We start from the raw sequence: 22,501 nt of genomic DNA, 5'->3' as shown, positions 1-22,501 counted from the left end.
ATTGCTGTCTCCTGAAATCGTAAGTATCATTGTGTGGGAAACCAACAGAAAAACCGTTGAAGCGTTTCCTCTATGGAATGAAAAGCATCCCAGTAATAAACAGCGTTCTTGGGTAATGACTAACGAAGACGAAATGTATGCTTTTTTTAGAATGCTACTTATTGCTGGTGTATTCCACTCGAATTCTCAGCCAGCGAAAGAATTGTGGGCCAGTTACAATATGCCAATTTATAAGGCCACTATGTCATTGAATCGGTTCAAGAGCTTAACTACTTTCATCCGTTTCGATACCAGTGGTGCTCGTGCTGAGAGGTTGAAGCGAAGCAAATCTGCTGCCCTGGACGATGTATGGCTCATGCTGATGGCCAATTTAGAGAAAGCATACACTCCGGATTGTCATGTAACCGTCGGTGAACAGTTATTTCCATATCGTGGGCGCACTCGATTCACCCAATATATTCCGAATAAGCCGGCAAAATATGGCATGAAAGTGTGGTGGATTTGTGACTCTGTTTCAAACTACCCTTTGAAAGGTATAATTTATACCGGAAAACCACCAAGTGGTCAGCGAGAAACGAATCAAGGTGAACGGGTCGTCATGAAATTAATGAAAATTATATGGACAGCGGTAGGACTATTTATGCTGACAATTTTTTTTCAACATACAACTTGGCAGAAATGTTCATGGATCGTAGAGTGGCTTTCGTCGGTACCATAAGAAAAAATAAGACCTTCATTCCGCATGAATTGCTTAACCGAAGCGTGATGTTAAAAGCACTTTATTTTGTTATCACAATATCATATCACTCTGTGCTCGTATGTATATGGCAAAGCCGATAAAGCCAGTAATTATGTTATCCACTGCCCATTATCGTCAAAGCACCGATCCATTGAAAGGATTCAAGCCAGATCAAATTTTGGACTACAATAAATTTAAAGCGGGGGTAGATACAATGGATCAAATGTTGACTGGCTATTCGTGCAAACGCTCGACAAACCATTGGCAGTGGCCATCATCTATGACGAGCTGAATCCGGCAAAGCAGAGTGATAAGAGGCGCTCATTTATCATTGAATTGGCACGGCAGCTAGTTATCCCACAAAAGACGAAACGGGCGCCTAACCCATTAGTATGGAGGTTTGCTCATATAAGACAAGCAATGAATCTTTTCAATATCAAGGTGAGTATGAATTATATACACAACTACATATATCTCCGCGTATAAAGATATGTGTATGCATGTATTCATATTTACTAATTTAAAATAAATTATTTCGCTACTTTAAGGTACCGGAATCTTGTCCATCGACATCAGATGCAGTACAGCAACAACCATATGCTCAAGTTGCTTCAACACGGTCATCGTGCTACCATTGTGCTGCTTCTTCTTCGAAAAAGCGACGTAAAACTCGTTATAACTGCAGCAAATGTAATCGTCCCATATGTCTTAATGAACATTCCATGCAACTATATAGTTGTAAACCCAATTGCTCTTCGTAATTAATACTAATCCGTTCAAATAAATAAATAAAATTATTTTTAAAACCGTATTTCTTACATTATTTGTATGGGTCTGGGCAGACCCTTATGATGCACTTACCGCATCATAAGGCACCGAACATCGGAGGGTTAAAAAGTATCCTCTCTTCTTTGGAAAATCTTGCCAGATGTGGCCTTTCTCTCTAGAGTAACAGGTTATGAAGTTATGCTATAGAAAGTTTTTGCTGATAGACTTAAACTTTTAGGCCGTAAGCTACCGAGCCAAGGGATTCAACCCCTCTTTGTTGTTTTTTTTCAAGCCAATTATTTGATTTTATATTAAATGAAAATCTTCTACTGTATCAAAGTTCAAAACCTTCCACAACATTAAAAAGGAAATTATATTGTAAATATTAAAAAATTAACACTTTCAAGTTTTTATTCAGAATTTCTAAAAAACTTGAAGGTAGGCAGTTTTATATATAGAGGATCCGGCACTCGAAGTGTAACCAATTAAAAAGGCCATAAATTTAGTTTGGAAATTTACTTTTATTCAATTCAAAGTAAAAAAAGTGTGAAAATAATGCAAATTTAAGAATCAATTTACTTTCGCTCGATATAACCACCTTTTGCCTTGACTTTTGCTTTGACTTGAGACGGTATTGATACGAATCGCTAGCTGCCCGAATGCGACTTGCAGGTAGCCTGGCTCACTCGCGCACAATGACTTTTTCGGCGCCTTGAAACTGGTGAACGTATGAGACTAGTTCGGACCTTGCTTTCCAAAATACCACAAAAGGCAGTTTTGTAGCCCATCCAATTTCAGGAATATATGGTGAAGTTTAAAGTCGGTAAAAAAAAACTATTTTTATGAATTATACAATATTTAATGTTTAAGTATATTTTTTTTCGGTGTATAAAGAAAGTCTTCTATAGGAAAGCAAATACTCAACAACTCAGCAAAAAATGGCTAAAAATCAGCGACATTTTTGTGCCTCTTGGACTTGCGCCTAATTTCAGCTATTATGTCGATAGATGTCGCTAGGAGTATTTTTAAACCTTCCCAAATGTGTTATTTTTTTCGTCTGTCTTCTGTCAACAATATTCAGTTGATTGTTTGCAACGTTTCATACAACAATGCATTTCTGTCGCTCTTTAAAATGTCGAATTTCGTGCCTTCAAACTACGATTTGCGGAAGTCGTTGATTTTCTGTTATCAATTGAAGAAAAACGCTTCTCAAGCTCATCAAATGTTTATAGAAGCTTATGGTGGACATGCTCTAAGTAGAGCATAGTGCTTCAGGTGGTTTGAAAAATTCCGAAGTGGTGATTTTAGCGTGGAGAACGAGGACCGTGACCGGCCACCGAAAAAGTTTGAGGACGCCGAATTGCAAGCATCGCTGGATGAAGATGATGGTCAAACGCAAGAAATAATGGCAGAGCCATTGTGAGTGACCCAAAAAACCATTTCCAAACGTTTGAAACACATGGGCGTGATTTTAAAGGTCGGAAGATGGGTGTCGCATGAACTGACAGTGTGCCAATGCACCGCCACATCGAACAAGAGCGACCCCGGAATTGGTGGAGACGTACGATTGGGAACTGCTGGAGCATGCGGCCTACTTACCAGACTTGGCGCCTTCCGATTATCATTTGTTTTCATCGCACGCACTTTTCTTCTTCTCTTCATTCTCACGAAGAAGCCAAAAATGTGGCTCGATGATTGGTTTGCGGCCAAAGACGGCCAATTTTTTTGGAGCGGCATCCAAAAATTGCCTGAGAGATGGGAAAAATGTGTCGCTAGCAATGGCTATTATTTTGAAGATTAAATTTCTAACCATTTTTTGTTAATAAACGTTTGAAATGAAAAACGCTTCATTGGTCTCTACCATATATATGTATGCCAGTTCTTATACAGTGAACTATAAAGTGAACTAAATTAGAGGTAACAGACATTGTAGTCATTATTTTTATTGGCACTCTTAAACAGGGGACTAATAGAAGTAATTTTACAATCCTCAAGTATAAGTATTATTAAAAACCCATTAAAATAATAAAAACCCCCAAAAATTAAAAATTATATGAGACATCACCGTATGACAAAAATTGGCAAGCGAGCTTATTGAAGAATCGTCACCTAGAACACCTAAATGATTATCTCCTACCTTATGACCTAGGAAAATGGCATTATTAGCATGCGAGCAGTACAGTTTATCACAGCTATTGGGCGGAACGTAAAAAACTACAAAAAACAGTGATGCAGTAGACGGAGATCCACTCAACCAGATGCACAGTTGGTCCAAAAGAATGTTACTATTTTCAATCATAAGGAAGTAAAAGCGTAGCTTGACTTGCACTGCGCTGAAAATATCTCCACCTATTAGAAGAATTCACCTCAAAGAGTTCACTATCGAAGAAATCATCGTTAGGCTCAACAAATATACAATAACAGCATAGTCCAAATATTGACTAAAAGTTCGAGCTGCTTCTGCTTTCGAACGAAGCCCTGAAACATTGTGAAAGTAGAACTTTAATTCAGTTGAACTGCTTATAGTTTTCGAAAAAGGCGAAAGCGTTAGAAACGCCAAGAATAAAATTAGTCGTTCCAGCAACTGATTACCTCTTTGCTCATTTTGCTCATATAAAAATCACTAGGTGTGTCTCCAAAACTGATGGCCATGTGGTCAGTTGTCTAATGCGCTGTAAATACTCAAATGAAAAAAATCTAGGTATTTGTTCTTTAGAGCCTCAGTCAACTGCGTTTTCTGCGTTCATCGAGTTATGGCTAAGTTAAATGCCATACTTTGCAGGTATCTCGATTAGTAATCGTATATAATCGTGTAATCGTGTATCTCCCCGTCCACTCTTCCCTTTATGGAATATGAGTGGAGAAAGTTCCGGTTGAACTAAGCGAGGGTATACATTAATCGGTTGACAAGAGGATGAACTCGAAGCTTCTAAGAATGCTTGAGTGCCTATAAGTGAGATTGAGCCTATAGCCCGAACCTTTAGTCTGATTGCGCTACGTGCAGCACCAAATCTGCCTGCGTTATCTAGGGATACTACATTTAACATTGCGTTGAGCGCCAGCGTAGGAATCTTTCGAAGCGTCCCACTGATTCCAATGAGTGCCGAACTGTGAACTCTCTCCAACTTCTTCAGGTATCCCTGCCACGATCCGCGTAGGCAATTCCCCTGCAGCACCCTTTCACCAGCTCCTCCAGCACGTCATTTACAACAACAACCTAGAGAAATGGTACGAGAACATCACTTTGCGAAGTGCCCCTCCTCACCTGCCGGCGGATGGACGAACACTTATTTGATTTCTCATTTTCTGGGTGAAGCTGAAGCTATGTTTCGCAGGTATTATAGGGATTCTCGACGCACACGAACACATTTCCAGTTGGTCACTACCGGCTATCATGGACCATAGATCACGATGAGACTATCTACAATTTAAACGAGCTTTGAAAAATCGTGGTCTATCTTGGTCTGTCTTGGTGTCGTGCCAACTTTATAGATCCAGGCTTGTAAAAACTCTATGGTAGTCTAAATGTCTGTAAGTATTTCTAAGTGAGAGTTGATGGGAGAAGAAGCTAGATCTTATTTCACTGTAAATTGTTGGCATCACTTTTAAGTTTGGAATCTTAACCTCACTGAGAACGACAACAAATTTAGAGTTGCAAGTGTTGAATCGGAGTTATGAAAAATGTCAGCCTCTGTGTTCTGGTAAACCCAGTTTTTATAGCCTATTCCTGTACTGTGTTAGGGGGAAGCATAATCTGTGTTCATCAATCGCAACCTGTTAGATGTCCCAAACCTTTTTTTTTTGGTGGCTGAGGTATGGTTCAAAATGCTTTCGCCTTTACATCGACCGTCGTCTACTGCGTCGTGTGGGGTGGCCACAAAAACGATCACTCCTCTCCTTCTGGGGTGGCACAGTTCCTTGCCAGAACTACTTTCTATATTACTTCGGTACTGCCCAGAACGGCATCCATAGAGGACCAATTCTATTCATCCATGTCTGGGTCTACCATATTTGTAGCCAGCTTTCATACTATAGGCTCGTCTTCTTGTGTCTCTATCTATGCGGCTTCGTTTTGTTGCACTGTGTCGAGGTCCATTTTTTTTCCTAGTACATACGTTATTGATGTATTTCTTTTACGCGTTCCAGCTGTCCTCGCATTCGAGCATTTTATTAATTATGTTGCACGGCGCGATGTCGCCAATGTGCTCCCTCAGGGCATTTCTTTGCGCGAGCCATCTGTCACTACTAAAAAACGTCTGTTAAGCGTCATCGCATCAAATCGGTTACCTTGCTCATGCGGAATAGGTATCTCCCGAGAGGAACTGAGTTAAGAAGTAGTTCACTTTCCCGAAGTTCCTTTGGAAGCATTGGTCAATTGATGAAATAAGTTTCGCCGTCCATCTGCCACTCGGTTCAGTGTCCCATCGGCTTTGGCCCCACAGCATCGTTTGGCATCTCTGCTCATAGAAGCTAGTGATGCCGTGTTTTTTCTTGGAGTCCCACGCATCCATTCGTTCCCGGACCATGAGGTCGACGGGTATCTGCCCGCTGATCACGAAAATTGCTGCATCTGAGACAGGGCGGTAGGATGTCCTAAGCCTTAGGATACGTTTAGCTGTGAAAACTTTCAAAATTTTGTGGAATGTAGTGGACTCGAAATATCTCTTAGGTGGCATAAGACACAGACCAGATGCCTGCAATATTTAGTATACTTTTTTTTTATTTTTGAATATTTTAGAGATTTAAATCAAAAATGTCTGCTAAATAAAAGTACGCGAAAAGTTTGCTGCGTTCAGAAATCGAAAAATTGGCAATCAGAATGTTTGTTGAATACTCGCAAAGAAACAAAATTAAAAAATTAATTAAATAGCGCAAAAGTGTGGAAATGTGTTCAGTTATAGTCTATTGGAACTTAGTGAAGGACTTTCTAGGAAGGCAAAATTAGACAAAATATTCATATTGAGTAGAAAAGGAAAAAAATTGTCAATAAAGTCAATTTTATATTTATTTAGAAATGTTCCCATAGCGTTTGAACAAATGTGTCCGCATATGAAGAAACACAAAATCCGCTTAGGAACATTGCATGTGTCTACAAAAGTATGAATTTTAAAAAGCTACTCTTGGTGTTTGCTATGTTTTCTTACTTTTATTGCGCGTTAGATGTTGTTGCCATTCCCTTTGCAGAAGTCTGCTGTTTGCGGAGTGGCTCAGTTTCAAGCTCAGCTCAATGACTTCATAATGGAAGTGTGCGTATGAAATACGCCAAGCGCCTCTAATACCAGTCTGACTGACTTAGTTGGCAGGGTGATGAAGACTGGATTAAAGCCATAAATACTTTTGTGTGAAAATGCGAAAAAATACAAAAAAATAATAAAAACAAAAGCACAAAAAAAAAAACGCAAAAAAATGCTAACTCTTTGCTTGAGAAGCGCGAAAGAGGCTATAAAAGAAGGTTGTAAACAAAATATTAAACTGCGAATGTGTTTCTGTGCTTTTGACTTATAAACGCTGAGTGCTCTAGACAGGGAGCTGCTGTTACAGATGGCTCAAATGCATACATATCAACTCCTTATTTTAGTTTGTGAAAAAGTGAAGACAGGCAACAACAGTACAGGCGCAAATAAAGCCAACAAAAGTTCCGTAAACACAAAAGTGGGCGGCCAGCATTATGCAAGCGAAAATGTGCAGCAAAAAAAACTGAAAAAAACGACAAAAAAGAAATAAAAATTATGTAAACAGACTGTGTCTTTGTATGTGCATATATTCGTACTTGCATGAAAAAGTAGTTGCTACAAGAAAGTGAAGCGCGCGGAAAACTTGCCTCAATGCGAGGCAGCTGATTGTGATAGCAATTGCAAAAACAAAAGCTCCTATATGTGTATATGTGTGCGCGTATTTTTAATATGGAAATTTCATATGTTTGTATTACAAAATATCTGCACAATGTGCAACATGGATTTTATTTTGGCAATAGTAGCATGGCTTATGTGTATATATATACATCTGTGTGTGAATAGTAATTCCATACACATGAAGTTAAGTCTATAGAAAGAGGGTGGTAATCTGGAGTAGGTGCCGTCGGTGCAAGTTGGCTACCAGGCGTATGCATTAATTTGATCAGGTCAGCCTTTGACTATTAGGCCCTTGAAGAGTTTGTATATATATGTAATATCTACTTTCTAGAACAATTTTAGGGTAAAACTGGTTGAGATACCATTTTTTTTTGTCTTTTTTTTGGTTTTTTCCTGAGCATCTTGTCGATTACATTTTCAGTGGTTATGTGGTCGACTGCGTTCTCCAGCGTTCGACGTTCGCATACACTGGAAAAAGGTGCATTCAGCGTCATCTTCGGCTGCGTTATCGTATATGCATTTCCCTATTTTGAACAGATATTTCTGGAAATACCCGTGCTCGAAAGCATTTGGGTTGAATAAAAATTGACTTCACCGAAGTTCCTGCTGTATCAGGTACTGACGTTTTTTATTAGCCTAGTCGTCCCTCTGCCGCGTGTTGCGTTTCTCCAGCGGTCTTGCATAGCCTAATCGTTTCTTCCTTTAGTTAGCGCGCTGCAATTTGCTTACTCTTTCTTCCATCCTTTCGTCCTTCTATGCCCACAGTTGATTGCTCTCTAAGGCTAGTAAATCTATCGGAATTGAACCACTTATTAAATTGAACATCTGACCCTAAAACTATGCAGTAGGCAGACACAAGTATCAGAGCTGCCGTTCGTTGTACCGATGCTAGGAGTTTACACCGGTGATTGGCCTTTAGCGCATTTGCTCACAGTTCACCTCTGTATAAATGAACGGAAAGCTACCCCCACCATTATATCCCGCTTCCCTTGGGTTGATCTCTCTATTTTTGCCTGCAGTCTACTAAGTAGAGATGCCATCTATCATTAGTAGGGATCCCCTTAGCCATTTATTTGGTGCTCGGTACTTACATAAAATATTCTGATAAAACTGTATTATGTTTACTTTCAAATAAAGACTAAAAGGTGGTGGCAGGGGCATGTTACCAGGTCCATAAATATACCCTCATGTGTTTCTGACGACACGTAAAATAGCAGATTTGCAAAGAGGCTCCCTTCCATTTGGTTACCTCATAATTCGCTGCGACCTTCAAAGCCACTTGCGCTTGCTGATGAATCTACTCGAGCCATTAAGAAATACTGGACAATACCTATTTCTCAAGTTATGCATCAAAACTCAGCCAAGTACCTTATGCCTGTTGGGCGACAGAGTTTGATATTCAGATAGATGGCTATTGCAGTACTTGGTTTTAATCAGGCTGTCGCATTGTTGTTTGCGCTGAGCCGCATGCTCGTTAAAAGATCACCACCTCGCAAAATTGGTTGTCAATCTGAAGAATTTGCTTCTTTGGCCACTTGACCGCTGCTAAAGGAAGAGACAAAATTAACCAATTAGTTGCGTTTGTTTTCTTAGAACTTCTTAGGTACCACGTATACCAAATATATGTGTCGATTTTAGTCGAATTTAATTGATTAATTATCTATAGATTTATTAATAGTATTCACGATTCATTTCCATTATTATCGTTTTTTGATTATTGCTTGATATTTAGTGTTATCGATTTACTTGTATTCCTATCGATTTATTTTTATTGCTATTTAGTTCTTGTAACTTTTTGGGAAATAGGTTTATTATTTTGTTTATCAACTAATTAATTATTTTGCCAATAGAATAATTTTTATCAATAATTTATTACCACTATCAATTAATCTTTTTATCGATTGAATCTTATTATTAAATTTTTTTTACATTATTTTGGATTCATTTTAATACTTATATTTTTACTACTGTTACTATGCATTTTTTAGTATTGATTATATTTATTATTATTATCGATTAAATTTTAGGAACTCTATGGGGAAGCTTTTTAAAGCGAGTTATCCATTTACTTACAGGTTCAATATGCTTTTTATTATCGATAGATTCTTAATATCACAAATTTTTATTCTAATAGATCTGTTTCTATAGATTTTCTTTCAGTTATCGAAAATAATAAGAATTTAGCTTCATCAGAATCCACTTTGAGTAACAATCACTTTCTATATCGTTAAAATGGATCTTTATGCATTTATTTGCACGCCTGATTTACTTTTTATTATCGATAAATTCTTAATATCACAAACTTTTATTCTATGCGATTCCCTTTTATGGATTTTTTTATCATTTATCGATAAAAAAATAGTTTTTCTTCTTAAAAATTCGTTTTTGGTAACTCTGCAATCATTCCCTATAACCGTTTAAATCGATTTTTATCGATTAATTAACAAAATATGTATTTAATTATAAGCGCTTAATTTTCCTTTTTATCGGTTTTTTTCAATTTTATTGATTTAGTTTAGTTTGTAAGTACTTTTTTTATTATTATCGATGTGTGTTTAGTAGTGCCAATTTATTTTAAATTTTTTCGATTTATTTTTGTTATTGGTAAGCTTTTGGGAACTTTTTGGCAAATAGATTTATTCCTTCGTTTATCGACTAGTTATTTATATTCTAAAACAAATAATTTTTTTCGATAAATTTTTATTATTATCGATGAATTAGTACTATTATCGATCAAGTCTTATTATTTAGTACTTATTTCGATAATTTCCGATTCATTTTTATTATTTTATTTTTATTACTTTTACTATCCACTTTTTATCGGTTATCTCTTCATTAGCAACCACTTTAGTTTCTTCAACAATCATTTTCTATAACTCGTGGAAGTAAAAGCATGAAAAATTCAAAAATGTTAATTTTCAGAACCGTTAACTTTTAAGAAGACTCGGTCGGAAGTACCCAAATTATACTAAAATATGTGGCAATGCCGCGAAATGGATTATATGAAAACACAAATGCCTTAGATAGCCACTACAACAAATGTTTACTGATTTTAGGAATCGGGCCGCGCAAACTATTAAATTTTCTATAGGTTTTTTCGTACTTTACGGGCCCTTTTAAATGTGTCGTAAGAGGCTGTTTGAGAGAAACCGGAGACAAAGTAGTTACAGATGAAGAAAGGCAGAGGGTAAGCGAGGCAAAGGCAAAAGCAGGTACAGGGAATATTCCGCTCAGTGCTTACTCTATATCGATGCAGTCTCTCGGCAAATAAAACTATTCCTTACTGATTTTATCTGTTGCCTATCAGATACATTCTTAAAGCAACTAAGTAATTTGTGTTACGTTGAGGAAAATAATTCTAATGGAGTTCTTAAACTTTTTGCTTCTTACTTTTGCTTATTATTTAATATTACTTATTGATTTCTTTAAAGAATAAGCCGCCCTTTAACACAAAGTGTTCAGAGTTTCTCTTCATAATTTTTTTGATTTATTGAAGGTAAAACTCCACAGCTCTCCTCCTCCTCCTCCTCCTCCGCCTTACTCGCAAAGAATGATAAAAAGCTTATTGTACCCCATAAGTAAAATACGTTTTTAAGAGCGAATACAAAGAAACTCATTTTCCTGCCAACTGTTCAGCTGCAAAGAATTCACTTGTAAATGCCCTTCTACTAATTAATCTCTTTAAACGCGAATATTTTCCATAATTAAGTAATTCCAAGAAATCTGCTTAAAGTACAAAATTCAGCCAGTCTATTACTGCAATGTTGCTCTAGCAACATTTGTTCTAAGCTTAAAATCCTAGCGCTGTAGGAACAGGAATTTAATTGGGATTCATATTCAAGATGATGAATTTCTTTTGCTCCATTTAGAGCCTTCTAAGGTTGTATAAGCTATTAGAAATGTACGTGCATAAGTGTGTATGCGTACTTTTCTATTACTGAGATATATGTATGTATATATGTACTTTAATATCTGCTATTACATACCCACATACATTTACTCGGCCCATTTACATATTGGCTGCACATAAAAATTGCGTATACGCAATGTGTTACTAACTGCGCAAACGATTAAAAGGGGGTATTTTAGAATTTGTATTCAATACATGTGTGCGTGTGTAAATAAACCTATAAGCGTTATTTATCTTATAATCGATATATGTATGTATGTAGTATACCACACTCCTATTGATGTTTTATTAAACTTTGGATATTTTTCGATGTCGTTAATTATCGTAAAAATATTGTACTCTTCAGCTTAAGTTAAATCACACATTCGTATGTATTCATGAATATGTGCTTTTAATAGCATCAGCAACATGAGTTCATGCATATACGTGTTTCCTATATGAGTGCATACCCTGCCGGAAATTTCATTGCTTTCGAATTGGTCTTGGACATTCTCTATACCTCAGTTAGCGCTAGAGACTTGCAGAATATTCCATCTATAGATATACAATTGGAGCGCTTTCTGACAAAAATCCCGTGTAGTTGTGGAAGTCAGAGAGGTTGCGGGGGACGGAAAAGATCGTGCTGCCATCTTAAGAACAGAAATGCAACATAGAAGTTGTGCCCATCAGATCACGGAGTTTGACTCTTTTACAACTTTGAGGTCTACTTCATTAATAGCAGTCACGTAGATTCTAAAAACATTCTAAGCAATGACAGTATTTCAATTTTCTCATGATGAAAGAAAAAAATTTGGCGCTTTCGCACAACATTTCTCACTGAAGAAATTTGATTACCTCCGGATTAGTGTAGAAGTTTGAAAATCGAAATTTGTGCTCTTGGCATGACGAAAAGGTTGGTAGGCATTATGGAGCACGTAACTTTAAAATTCTTCTTTTTGCAGGCAGTCACTGCGTAATTATAGACCAGAAGACTGTAATAACGAACTCAAAATATGCTTAAAAAAGTCCAGGGTCTATATAATCTTTTCGATCTCTATGATCACTTGAACAAAGCGTTAATCTGTACTGGAACCTAGAAATGGTGGTGTCTCTTAAAGTGAGGCAGCACGAGGAAAAGGCATGGAAAAGTACTTTGCAAATAAAGTTGCTCTGTGCTCGCGCTTTTGTCAAAAATCAACGCGCTAGGGAAGCAGTTGAAAATTAGCGCCATATCGTTAATTCCAAAGGAGAATTTTTTTTCAGGTTTGCTCTGCAGGGTGTATGCTGTGCATATACTTAGGCACTTATAGGTATACGTGTATTTATTATAGGTGTATTGCTTAACTTTCCAATTCGGTTGCTTGTCTCTTCTTATTTTTGACTTTTAATTGGCTTACAGTTTGTGGTTTAAGTCAAATCTAAAATTTACCTCAAATATTCTGTGGCAGTTGCCATGTTTACTGCAATACACAAACTACACATATACATAAAATATACGTATGTAGCCATGCACATATGAAGATTAGAATAAAAAAAAACGAGTTTACTAGTATTGTAGCTTATGGTTTAATCTTTGTTGCCTTGCCACAAAATACCAACTTTAAATTCTTCTTTGAGTGCTTTTTCTCAGCATAAAGCAAAGGCCAAATATTCAGTAGCTTAATTTCTTCAATAAAAAAAAAAAACAGTTTTCAATGATTTGATAAAAATGTATTTTCTCTTTTCTTTGCAGGTGGGCTCTCAGAATGCGCCATGAATATTTAATCGGTTTTGCTTATGAATGCAGTTATTAGTTTATTTCAATTGAGGTAAAAATATTTGAATAACTCATAATTTAGAGTTCAATTGGAAAATATGTGAATATCCAAAAAATATAAATAAATTAAGATTTAAGTGCACCACTGTAGCATATCTACATACGCGTGTACGTATGTGTGTGTGCATAAAATGAACTGAAGAGAAATCAAGCGGTGAAAATTCATATTTATGTGAAACTCAAAATTTCATGACTTAATCCAACAGTTAAAAAATAAAGCTTTTGCATAACAAATTGTTCAGAATACGCAGTAAAACGCAGAGCCTTAATTCAACGAGTTCTCGTTTGTTAATATTCAAGAGGAAGTAAAAAAGTGTAACACAATGAATAGACATTTAGTCTTTATACTCTAGGCGATGCCAGATTTGTGATACATTATTTACAAGGTGAAGTCCAAAATAAACAAGACTGGCCTCATAAAAATGTTTTGAAGCGTTTGTGGCATCGCATTCGTCGTATTCACACTAAATACCGCGAAGGATGAAGCTGGCGCTTATTGCATGGTAATGCACCATCTCGTCGATCCACTCTTGGGACTCATTTTTTGACTAGAAATCGCATTTTAACCATAAATCGCTCCCCATATTTGCCTGATATGGCTCCCTGTGACTTCTACCTATTCGAAAAATTGAATTTGGCAATGAAACGGGAAAACGATTTGCGTCCGTAGAGGCCTTTCAAAAGGCTTGTTCCGACATCCTGGAGGACATTCCGGTCAATGACCTGAAACACTCTTTCGAAAAGGTTTTACAGGTAGATCGCGCAAAACAGTTTATCGAAGACAGAGGGGACTATTTTCGATAAATAAACAGAGAAGTTATCAGAACAAAGCTCCTGTCGTTTCTATTTTAGCTCAGTCTTGTTTATTTTGGACTTTATCTTGCATTTCAACAATTTCCTTCAAATTTGGCAGCGCATACAAATCTATGCTACATACTTGTACATAGGAACTATATTAAAAAAAAATTTAAAAAAAAAAAAATCTCGAAAAATTTTGTTTAAAAAGGGTGAAAAAATCACTTACATTTTCAATTATGTTTTTCATTTTTACAACGTTTGAAACTCTGAGTTAAATGATTTCAAAAAAAACTAAATGTTATATAAAAATTAAAATGTTTGAAAAAATTCTGATTAAAAAGTGTGAAAGTTTGATGAAAATCCTTTAAATAAACTTTTTTTTTTATTTTTCAAAGTTTACTACTTTGAGTTTGACGATTTTTGTTCCAGAAAAAAACGTTATTTCTTATAAAAATTAAGAAAAACCATGACAAAAAGTTCTGTTTCAAAAGTGTGAAATGTTGATGAAAGCTACTTAAATTTTTAATTTATTTTATTTTTACAAAGTTTGAAACTCTGAGTTAGATGATTTTTGTTGCAAAAATAATAATATTTTTATAAGAAAATTAAAGGAAATTTCTGAAAAAATTCTGATTAAAAACTGTGAAATTATAGAGCTTTGAGATTGACGATTTTCGTTGCAGAAAAATATATATTTCTTACGAAAAAAAAAATTCCGAAAAATTCTGTTTAAAAAACGTAAAACTTTGATCAAAGTACTGAAATTCTAAATTTGATTTTTTTATTTCATCACTAAAATTTTTATTTTTTTTTGTATTTTTTTTTTTCAAAATTTGAAGCTTTGAGTTAGATGATTTTTGTTGCAAAAAAACTATATCTTTATAAAAAAATTAAAAAAGTCATAAAAAATTCTGAAATTTTGATGAAAATCAGTTAAATTACATTTTTTTTTCATTTTTACAAAATTTGAAGTTAGATAATTTTCGTTGAACTTTTTCGTGAATCTTTGATGCAAATCGCTCAAATTTTTAAATTTAAATTTCTCACCAAATTCTTTTTTTAAATGCGTGAAACTTCAACAAAGCTTCAAAGTTTCGGGTGGAAGATTTTCGTTGCAGAAGAACTATATTTTCATAAAAAATTTAAAAAAAGATTAAAAAAAACTGTAAAAACATTTCACCATTTTCGCGCGGGTATTGTTTTCAGCAACACTGTACATATTTTTCTCGAAAAATATTTATTTATGCATGGGCATCAATGCAGTACCTTCAAACTACTGTTCAAGCATCCATTCAGACATAATACTTTAGTGCTAGCAGCTTTTCTAATACTGGAACCAACTCCAATCATAAAAAAAAAATTCTCAAAAATCCATGCAAATTTAATATTTTGCAAAATTAATTTCCAGTTTATTTTTCCTTACTTCTGTTTTCCCCAAAAGAAGTTTCTTCCAATTTGTTTAAAGAAAAAAAATTTCATCAGCTGCTTGCCATCCGTGTCGATGAGACTGCCGTTGAGATAGCATTCCGAGACTGGTATAGACAGTTGAAATGAAGTAATTGTTTTTCCACTCTTCTCCGCTTGGAATTTGTGTGTCAAAATTGCTTTCGAAAGCTAACTTTAGATGAAAGCAGTCTGTGCTGCTCGAAAGAAGTCTATGTTGTTTGACAGCTTAACTACGTTGAAAATAAAAACAACCAAAAAGCTGCTCCAAGTCATTTGATTGCAGTTACATTAAAAAAAAATCTCCAAAAACAAACGTCGTAGATACCTGTAGGTAGTTTTGTGGTTATGCTCAAGCCCCGCAGTTGTGTGGAGTCCATTTCAATTATCTACCGCTGTGCAAATTGACGCCTTCAGTCGAGAACGAGTATCTCTAGGCGAGGGGATGTGCCCAGGAGAAATTCAAGCGTATTCTCGAACCATGAAGGCCCGCGTATACTGGGCTGACTCTGAAAGAAGTATAAAGGGCTTTTAACAAACGAGATAATAGATTCTTCTACTTCAAAAATCGCTCCAGGAGCTTCTCTTACCCACTCTTAGAGCACTTTTGTAGGCGCATAGCATCTGCGTACACTCTGCAAGTAAAGTTCAAGGTCAGACCTTACTGATTATTACATTATTAAAATTTTCTTATAAAATAGTAAACTGTGAAAATGGTTTTATGAAATACTAAACTTTAATACTTTTTTATTAATTAAACTTAAATGTACGTGTTTATGAATTAGTGCTATTATTTTCTTAAAATTTTTAATCATTTTCTACCAGAGAATCAGCACATCTGTCAAGAATTTACTTCAGACAAGTCGGATAGCCAAAAACTACAAAAATTAAAGTGAACGCCTCGTCTAGTTTCAACAAAGAAAAAAAAACGCTACCAAATTTTGTTGTCAGTCAGAAAATGTTGACTCAATGCTCCATTTTCTACGACCTACTAATCCGGCGCTACTCACTGATCCCTTTCTTGGCATATCCCTTTCGGGTTTAAAATTTGGGGTACACATGTGTTGCTGAAACAGGCATATACTCATACACACACGCACAAATACACACACATACGCGACACTGAAACTGACATGCAACTGTTTGTGACAAAAAGTGACAAATTACAACTTGGCAGAATAATCAGAGAAAGGCAAGCAGCGCATTGCTGAATATACTAGTACACATAAACTGAGGCGCATTGCTGGTGTACTTCCAAAGTTGATTAAAAATGCAAATACTCTTTCCATGGCTTAAATGATACATATATATGAGTAGCTGCCATGAAGTGTGCAATATGAATATGTAGTTTAGAAAGTTGCATAAATATCAGTTTGTCGCAAACTGCTCAAGACTAGGAGAATGTTTATCTCATCAGAAAAGGCGGTATTTGATAGTTGCTTCTGCGCTCAATCGAGACTAGATTTTTTCCATTGCTAAGACTTCGACCTTTTATATTGCGTGCTACCGCTGAGTAGTGCTTATAACATTGTACTATTTCTTCCAAAAATGCTGCTTATTTTGAGCCCCCAGAGTAGCGATTTATCTGATGCCATAGCTAAGCTTATTTGGATGTGACTATCATTCCATTGACCACGGAACAATTGGGACATATATACAAATTCTAAGAAAGGCTACTCATAAAAAGATAAGCCGCCTGCATTTCTCTACCGGCTCTTAGGTACTTGAACATAAAGTGGTAAGTCAGACACGGAAGCATGGAAGAAGAATGCGCAGAATAAATATGGTCCTTGACCTTCGCAAAACGCAACTTTTTGAAAATGATGGCCCCAGGGCTCTGCGCATTCACTAGCATAAATAGGGAAGATCCTTTATATCGATCGGTTTTGGTGATGGGTTAATGCAGGAAAATTTATCACCCACCCTTTATGTACATAAGTTAGCGAATGCGATGCAGGAAGATACTATACAGGCATTATTTGCTGTGCGCTCGACTCTTGATTCATTGAGCACTACTACAGGTTAGTACAGGCCAGAACCCTATCAGAGGCAGAGAAAATTTACCCAAATTCAGTTCTGAAAGCAGTTTTACGTTAGACTATCTAACACTTAAACTATTACGACTTTCTTGTTATATAAAGCCTAAGTTTCAAATAAATTGATAAAGCATTTCATTGTTGGCAGATACTCAAACCCCGCATGTTTTTTTTTCATTTCCTATTTTCCCATTTTTTTAATTTTTTCTTCATTTTAAAAGGTACGCCAATTATTAAAATTGAAGTGCTTGTACCCTCGAGCTTCCTCTGCTTTCATGAATCTATGTGAAACTTATAACTCTTAAAATTTTCTGCACTTGACGTTCTACTAAATTGCCATTGACTGCCATTGAGCCCGAATGACCAAATGACCTTGCGTTATTTTGTTGCCTAAACTGTAACTATAAGGAATTTATGGCATTCTTTTACATTTTTTAGACTCTTCTCGAAAATTTTATTTTCGTCGGGTCTAATTGAAAATCAGAATGAAAGTCAGTTTTATTTGAAAGGTAATGCCTGTAGAAAAGTAGTTTTCAGGTCCACTACGAGAAGGTTGAAGTGCTGTTTTTTGACTCCTTTTTATTTCAGTTTTTTCTCCAATTTCTATTTCTTAATTTTTTTTTTAGTTTTTATTTTATATTTCTATTTTAATGTTTTTAATTTTTTTTCTAGTTTTCATAGAATTTCTTTTACGTATATAATTTTGTTTTCTGTTCATTTTTTAATTTTTTTTTTAAACTGTGTAAAGAAATGAAGCCACAAGAAAGTTGTAGTACTATTTTCGGACCCCTTTTCGTTTAAAGTTTTTCCCACAATTTCTATTCCTTCATGTTTTTTAGTTTATATTTAAAATATCTTTATTTAATCTCCTTCTTCACTATGCGATAAAAAACGAAGTGAAGTTTGGAAACCTTTTTAGTCGCACAGGAATAACAATCGCGTAGGCGGATGATATCGCAGTAGTAGATATCTCATTGAAACCTTCTGTAATAACGAATTTCGTTTCAGCAGGCCTTAGAATAAATGAAGGCAAAACTAAATATCTGAAGGTCTCCCGCAGCGAAGAAAGGCGAAGACCTGAAAACATCCAAATCGGGACATTAACCTTTGAAGGTGTTCAAGACTTCAAATATTTGGGAGTGTTAAGAAAAAATGACAACAGTAGTTACGACACAATACACGGCAGAATATTGCCAATTGCAAAAACAAAGCATATTACACCCACACAAAATTGCTGAAGTCCAAACTGCTCACACGTGAATGTAAAGTCCGCCTCTACCAGTCAATAATACTACCGGTGCTGTCCTACGGCTGCGAGTGCTGGACATTGACAAGCAAAGACGAAAGTAATATAGCTTAAGAGTTTTCGAACGAAAAGTACTCCGAAGGGTGTTTGGCCCCATATGCTACAACGATGAGTTGCTAAACTTATGCCAGGGAGAAGACGTCGTGAAATAGGTACATCAAATCCCAAAGGCTTCGATGGTTAGGGCACACTGTGCGCGTGGAAGACAGCCGCCCCCAAAAATCTTTTTTATCAACGAATTGTCTAATGACCCGAGCCCGATAACGTCCAAGGTTAACCTGACTTGACCAAGCCATAGCCGACCTGAAAAAGCTACGAGTTAGGAGCTGGAGATCTATTGCTATGAACTGTGCAGATTTGAAGAGGATTGTGGATGAAGCTAAAGCTCACCCTGAGCTGTAATCGCTACCTGATGATGATGATGGTGATAATTTAAAACTTTTATTTTAATGTTTATAAATATTTTTATTTTTTAGTTTTTTTTTAATTTCTTTTATTTTTAGAATTTTTTTTCTATTTAATTTTAATTTTTTAAAAAAATTGTGTGAAGAAATTTAGCTTCCAGGTTTACCACAAGAAGGTTGCAGTTACATTTTCGGACCCCTTTTTGTTTCGATTTTTTCCAGAATTTCTGTTTCTTAATTTGTTTAGTTTTTATTTAAAATTTTTATTTTAACGTTTTTATTTACAATTTTTATTTTAATGTTTTTATTTACTTTTATTTGTTAGTCTTTTTGTAATTTCTTTATTTTTATAATTTTTTTTCTGTCTAATTTTTATTTATTTAAAAATTGTGTAAAGAAATGTAGTTTTTTGAACTGCTTGAGACTATTTTTGGACTCCTTTTTATTTCTGTCGTGTTTTAATTCTATTTTATATTTTTGTTTTAATGTATTGAATTTTTAAGCACTTATTTTTAAATTTATATAATTTTTTTTTATTTTCATCTAATTTTTATTATTTTAATTTCCAAAAAAAAAAAATAGAATGAAAGTTGAATGAAAGCTGGAAAGTTGCAGTATTATTTTTTGATCTACCCTTATTTATATTTTTGGTTTATTGATTTTTATATATAAAATTTTTGTTTCTTTTAAATTAAGGTTTTATTTTAAAATTTAAATTTTTTTATTTGTTTAGTTTTATTTGCGTTTATTGGTGTGATTTTCATTTTTTTACTTTATTTTAGTTTTTATAATTTTTATAAAATTTGTTTAGTTCATGTTTTTGTTTTTTTTTTTCATTTAAGTTTTCATTTTCTTTTAATTTAATTACTATATTTTTAATTTCAAAAAATTTCGTTTTACTTTTTTCTATTTACTTTTCATTTGCTTTAATTTATATTTTTTTCAATTAATATAAATTTTTTTAATTTTTACAATGTTTACAATTTTTGTGAAATTTTCAATAGCATTTAATTGAAGGCATACGCTTGCCTGAGCTATACTTACTAAGACTTCCATTTAGCCATAGCCGCCTGTTCTATATGAAATTTAATTAAAATGGGATCATTATTTTTGAAAGTTGTCCGTCTTATTAGATCCAGTATTTTAAAACCTGAAAAAAGCTTGAAATTCGTCATCAGCAACTCCAAAAATTGTCCTCTACGAAGATAAATCAAAAATGAGTGATTATTTCCAAAAAAACGTTCGCCATATCAGATCTGCCATTTTGTATTTTGAAAAACACACTCCAGATTAGTATTCAACGTCCTCAAAAACCCTTTTATGCGAATTTGTTTAAAATCGCCAATTGGCTGGATATTTTCACCACTTTTGAGGGTCTTCGAGGGTCTATAGACATTCACCCGTAAATTCACATTATATGATTTTACCTGGATAAATCTCTTCTATAATATTTTTAGAATTTTTCCCTTCTGCTCGTTCTAGCAGTCTATGCTGATCACTATGGATTTTACGAGTTCCCGAAAAGCAAGCATCAAATTTTGAAGCGCTTACTTGTGACTATGTAAATGCATCCCTTAAATCAACAAACCATTTGCACTGTTGTTAACACAAGTAGTAAAATTTGAAGTGAAAAAGTTAACGAAAAATTTAAATTTAATGAAGTCAAGCTTCTTTACATTTTTGCTTTGAAAAATATTCTTTCCATTTTCCAATAGTGAAGCATTCCCAGAAACTGAAGTTTTCTTTAGAAGTTACTTTTACACATACACACACACAGACAGACATCCCGCTACCACATTTTGCCGGCAATCAACATAAAACTCGACAGCAAAGTGCGCGCAAATAGTAACTCAATTAGTAGCTATTTAGTTACTTTCGCTGTTTACTCAGCAGCGCAGTGCTGCCACTTTTTCGCTTGCTCCTCGAAGGAGTCGGCGGCATTTCTTTAACTGCAATTGCATAAATAAAATAAGTGGGTATAGTATGTATGTACATAAGTATATTGATACACGCGAACTTGCTGCTTACAAGCCTTAGTATTTACGAGTATGCTGAGCTTTCTGCTGAACACAGGCGACTGACAAGCGCAATAAGTTGTAAAGGAACGGAAGTAAGTAAGGTAGTTGACGTGTATTTGTACATACATACGTATAAGCATACATAGGTTTGTATAAAGGAGTGCTGAGGAGTCAGTGCTGAGAGAGACCTAGCGGCATAAAAGTTTAACTCAAGTTTCCCGGAACTGTATGCATACATTAAAATTTTACACTTGACAGCACAACTGCCAGTTTCAGTAGCAACAACTTGTAAAAACTAGGTCTATGCAAAATGCGATATAAAAGCGGCAGGCTGCAACTAAAAGGCACCCTGAGGCATTTTTTTTACCAGAACAAAAATAAAACGCGAAAACTACAGAAAATTCTTGACTACTTTGGTTGTGAGTAAAAGTTTTCCAGAACTGCCAGGTATTCTGGCAAACTAACTATTCAACTGCTGTAAAGGAATACAAGCATGAAAATGATGCATGAAATTTGTAAGTAGACAAATGTAATATTAAAGCTAAGTAGGTGCGAGAGTGTATGAGTGGCGTACTAAAGAGATAAGTCAAAAATTCTTTTCGTGAAAAATTTTTGTTGAACAATGTCGAATGAGATTTATTCTGGTAGGTTTTTCAGTTAAGTTGAAGTGATAATTAACCAATTTGCGACTCCAATTGATCATGAATGGATCTTCGGAGATTAGAAATGAATAGAAATTCCGAAAATTTATTTTTTATTGTTTTTGCTAGAAGGTGCTTTAAATTCATTAAAAATAATTTGAAAAAATAAACAAATAAATAATTGGTGCGTACACTTCTGCTAGCTGTTTGGCTGAGCTCCTCCCCTATTTGTGTCGTGCGTCTTGATGTTGTTCCACAAATGGAGGGACCTACAGTTTTGAGCCGACTCCGAACAACAGTTGCCGTTGCTCTTTATGAGGAGTTTTTTCATGGCATAAATACACTCGAAGATTCGCCATTGCCTGCCGAGGGGCGACCGCTATTTGAAAACACTTTTTCCATCATTTTGCTAGTTTATGCATGGAGATTCGAACCTTCGCCGAAGGTAGTTGATGTACCCGAATTGTAGTCACGCATCAACCAATTCGACTACGGCGGCTGCCTTACTCAAAGGCTTAAGATGGGTAACATTTTCAAATACTTTAATTTCAAATTTTGAAAACTCTACATTTTGAGTACTGAAAACTTTAAACGTGGAAGTGTGAACTTTGTTTTGTATTACCAAGTTTTCTTATTAAACATTTTGTGAACGATTTTTGCGGAAGTTTTTTCCTTTTTTATGTAAACTGAGGCGTGTTTGAGGGAAAAGCTATTTCAAAAAACAAAAAAAAGAGGTTGTCTGTAAAGTCGGTTTACTGACGATAGTTTAACGTGACAACGTCATAAGAAAA

At 35.1% G+C, this 22,501-nt stretch overlaps 1 long non-coding RNA gene across 1 annotated transcript in view; it reads left to right on the top strand.

The window, feature by feature from the left end:
* The window catches only part of LOC129236894 (uncharacterized), a 154,473-nt gene extending 141,414 nt beyond the window's left edge, over positions 1-13,059 (top strand). The window contains exon 3 of the long non-coding RNA XR_008581725.1: positions 12,981-13,059. This is a non-coding gene — a long non-coding RNA (uncharacterized LOC129236894). The remainder of the gene's footprint in view (positions 1-12,980) is intronic.
* The last annotated feature ends 9,442 nt before the right edge of the window (positions 13,060-22,501 follow it).

Source organism: Anastrepha obliqua, chromosome 2 (assembly GCF_027943255.1).
Source record: "Anastrepha obliqua isolate idAnaObli1 chromosome 2, idAnaObli1_1.0, whole genome shotgun sequence".
Classification (NCBI taxonomy): Eukaryota; Metazoa; Arthropoda; class Insecta; order Diptera; family Tephritidae; genus Anastrepha; species Anastrepha obliqua.
This window is presented reverse-complemented; position numbering and strand designations above follow the sequence as displayed.